The sequence below is a fragment of the Mandrillus leucophaeus genome, unplaced genomic scaffold (assembly GCF_000951045.1).
Source record: "Mandrillus leucophaeus isolate KB7577 unplaced genomic scaffold, Mleu.le_1.0 Scaffold139, whole genome shotgun sequence".
In the NCBI taxonomy this organism is placed as follows: Eukaryota; Metazoa; Chordata; class Mammalia; order Primates; family Cercopithecidae; genus Mandrillus; species Mandrillus leucophaeus.
The window spans coordinates 1,152,947-1,156,418 of record NW_012101354.1 but is presented as its reverse complement, the minus strand read 5'-3'; the positions used below and the strand labels follow the sequence as shown (position 1 = coordinate 1,156,418).

Below are 3,472 nucleotides of genomic sequence, written 5' to 3'. Positions count from 1 at the left end.
TGCCCTTGCTGAGAGGCAGTTCATCTACAGCCAAAGTGAAGTGCTGCAGGGATCTATACTCAGGTCTTGGACAGGATTTGGAGATGTGATCAGTACTTACGAAATGGTACCTCGGAGCCTTTGAAGAAGGGTGGTAGGTTCCCCAGCCTCAGCACCACCTGGAGGGGGCCTTCCCCCAGTCTTGGGGCTCTTAGCATCAGGCTCATCTTCTGCCATCCCGGCATGAGGGCTAGAATTGAGAGGGACAGGCATAAAGATGTAACTCACACTGGCCTTCCCTTCCCTTGAAGGCCCCAGGGCACTCCTCATCTCTTTACCCAGAAAGGCAGAGAAACAGAAACAAAGCCTCCGAATTTCCCCAGTGGTCTTTTTCTCACCACTTGCCTTCTCCGAAAGTTAGAAATTATTCCATTACTTCGCCAGGCCCATATATACCCAAAGAGATCTTTGCCATCTCCATTCTATCTGCCCCACCTTTTTGAAGTCTCCTAAATCTGGAAAACTGTAAAGGAAGAGATAGGGGGATTGGGAATCCATGTTAGCAAGAAATTTTCATTTCTGCCTCTGACCCCATACTGCCCTCCTCCCCCTCAAAAACAACAATAACAGCCACAAAACAAAGTTCTCTAATTCTCAAAAATACTCCTCACCATTGCATATGCTTGGGAGGTCAGAAAGGATACGAACATATTCTGCCTTTCTAGGCTTGGAAAAAAAACTGGGCCCAAGTTCTCATTACTTAATCTCTCCACGACTTCCCCCGCTGCTCCCCCTCCCCACGTCGCCGGTCCCTACGTCATCTCCCACAACAGCCCATCCTGAGGCGCGCCCCCACCTCCTTCCCTTCCCCCTCCATTCAATCCCCGGTTTCTGCAAAGTGGAGGGGGGGTGGGGCGGGGTAGCGGAACTCATGGGCTGGGCGTCAGAAACCCGGCAGGGGAATGGGGTCCCAGATTCCGGGCACGTGCACATGGGTGAAGAAGCTGTTGAAAATACAGCTACAGTCTTTTTCTGCTCTCCTCCCAACTCATCTTGCCCCCTCCCTACCTCTGAACAGTCGCCTTCCAACACAAGCAACAATAAAGGTAAGGGAGAAAGAGAAACTACCTCGTAGCCACCTCCACTCCGGCCCAGCCCCAAGGTCCTGGCCCAGCCGGCTCGTGCGTTGCTTTATTTTCTTTTTTCTGAATGGTTGTAACAGCCGCGATCTGCCTAGATACACGGGCGGCCTGCTCTGTCATTGGTCACTGCTGCCACCCCGGAGACAGAAGGCGCCGGGCTCGTACCGGCGGCCGCTGAAGTCTGCCTGGTAACAGAATCTGATTGGTCAATAGGGGAGGGAAAATCCAAAATTGGTCTTATTTGAGTCAAGAGGGGGAAGTCCGGGTTGGGTTTCGGTTAAAACTGGGGTCGGTTGGGACTGCAGGTCCCAAGAGATTCTTCTCTTAAAGGGACCGCGGGATAAAAGAACGAGTGCTCGTCTCCCTTTGGAACTGTCTTTTCTTTTGCCCTCCCCTTTTGTGTTTCAGTTTAGTCTACTGTCCTCAGAGCTACCGGAAGAGAAGAATCAATGGATGATAAAATAACTAGAAAATGATGGATAGGAGTGATGGAAGTTCGCTGTAAACTCCTATAACCCCTCATCCATCACAATCACCACATGCCTAACACAACCAGCAGAAACACTCACTCGCAACAGACCTGCAGTCTGGGCTCTTTCCTTCTTGATGGAGGCCTCAAAACCTCAGCAGTTGTACCACATTAAACTAAAATGCTTTTTCCCTGTTAGTGTTTCTTGATTTCCCGTGTGTACTTTCCTTCCAAGGAGTTGCAAATGCATTTGCATCCCCATAGTTCTGCAGTCGGTGAACCCTGGAATTTTGATGGACTCCCACGGGAGTGCTGGATGCCAGAGGAACTTTTTACCCTCAGGGAACATTGTACTGAACAGGTTATGGGTTCTTAACCCTTTTCCTTAAGACGTTTTAAGGTTATGAATCAGACGAAAGCAATGGACCCTCTACCATGAAAAATGCACACACAGACCAAGTTTTGCATCTAATTTCAGAGAGATCATGGACTACAGGTTGAAAGCCTCTTAAATGGATATATTTTGTTTTGCACAGCGGACATGTTACAACCAAAACTGTATTTGCCATCCTGACATCTAATACGTTCTCCAGGCTCATCATTAATGTGCTTTTGTAAAGAAGACAGCAGTGCTGCCTGAGCTCATCACCATTGCCCTTTACAGCCTGCCTTTCCCTATTACCAGCTTCTATGAGTACTGGGGGAAGTCAGGAGATTGTGGAGTTGGGGGAATAAGGATATATTGGCAAGAAGGTTTTCTTTTTTCTTTCTTTCTTTTTTATTTCTTTGAGACGGAGTCTCACTCTATCGCCCAAACTGGAGTGCAGTGGCGCGATCTCGGCTCACTGCAATCTCCGTCCCCCGGGTTCAAGTGATTCTCCTGCCTCAGCCTCCCGAGTAGCTAGAACTACAGGTGCCTGCTACCACGTCCGGCTAATTTTTTTTTTTTTTTTTTTTGAGATGGAGTCTCACTCTGTTGCCAAGCTGGAGTGCAGTGGCACAGTCTTGGCTCACTGCAACTTCCACCTCCTGGGTACAAGCCATTCTCCTGCCTCAGCCTCCTGGGTAGCTGGGATTACAGGCGCCTGCCACCACGCTGGGCTAATTTTTGTATTTTTAGTAGAAATGGGGTTTCACCATGTTGGCCAGGATGGTCTCGATCTCTTGACCTCATGATCTGCCCGTCTTGGCTTCCCAAAGTGCTGGGATTACAGGTGTGAGCCACCGAGCCTGGCTAATTTTTTGCATTTTTAGTACAGATGGGGTTTCACCATGTTGGCCAGGCTGGTCTCGAACTCCTGACCAGCCAGAGTCAGATTTATTAAGCAACAGAAAAGCTCTCAGCAAAGAGGGAGCCCAAAAGAGGGTTGCCAGCTATGAGGCTGAGTGGGAGGGTGAGGAGGGCGGCTTATGGAGTGGGAAGGGGAGGAGAGTGCTGACCGGGCCTGCAGGCTATCTTGGAGAAAGCACCACTCAGAAAGAGGTATGATAGTGTAAAGAACCAATTGGAGGCAGAAGTGAAGGCTTGGCTCAACAACTTGGCCTGGAACCAATCAGGGGCTGAAGTGAAAGCTTGGGCCAGGACCTTGGCCTGGAACCAATCAGGGGCTGAAGTGATGATTCACCCTATGTAAATAAAGACTCCCCCTGTGGCCAATCACAGAAAGATAAGCATATGTAAAATAGGTGAAAACTAAGAGACTAAGGTGTGCCAAAGAGAGAGAAATATGTCCAAAAAGGGAGTGGTATTTGTTCATCTGGGACACTATTACACACTGCCTACTAAGATTGGGAGTGATTTATTTTTTATTTTTTAAGACGGAGTCGTGCTTTGTCACCCAGGCTGGAGTGCAGTGGCACAATCTCCGCTCACTGCAACCTC

General features: G+C 49.1%; 1 protein-coding gene and 1 long non-coding RNA gene across 3 annotated transcripts in view; one reads left to right on the top strand and one right to left on the bottom strand.

Moving 5' to 3' along the window:
• The window catches only part of RFX5 (regulatory factor X, 5 (influences HLA class II expression)), a 6,809-nt gene extending 5,653 nt beyond the window's left edge, over nt 1–1,156 (bottom strand). Inside the window, exons 1-2 of one of the 2 annotated variants that reach the window (XM_011973545.1) lie at nt 1,108–1,151; nt 378–502 (exon numbers count right to left, since the gene is read on the bottom strand). The gene's annotated coding sequence lies outside the window, so the exon portion shown is untranslated. Of the gene's footprint in view, nt 1–377; nt 503–1,107 lie in introns of both variants that reach the window. The other variant, XM_011973543.1, reaches the window with a different exon arrangement.
• Nucleotides 859–1,790, top strand: LOC105534728. The gene is made up of 2 exons (XR_001005321.1): nt 859–1,085; nt 1,530–1,790. It is a non-coding gene; the product is annotated as an uncharacterized LOC105534728 (long non-coding RNA).
• The last annotated feature ends 1,682 nt before the right edge of the window (nt 1,791–3,472 follow it).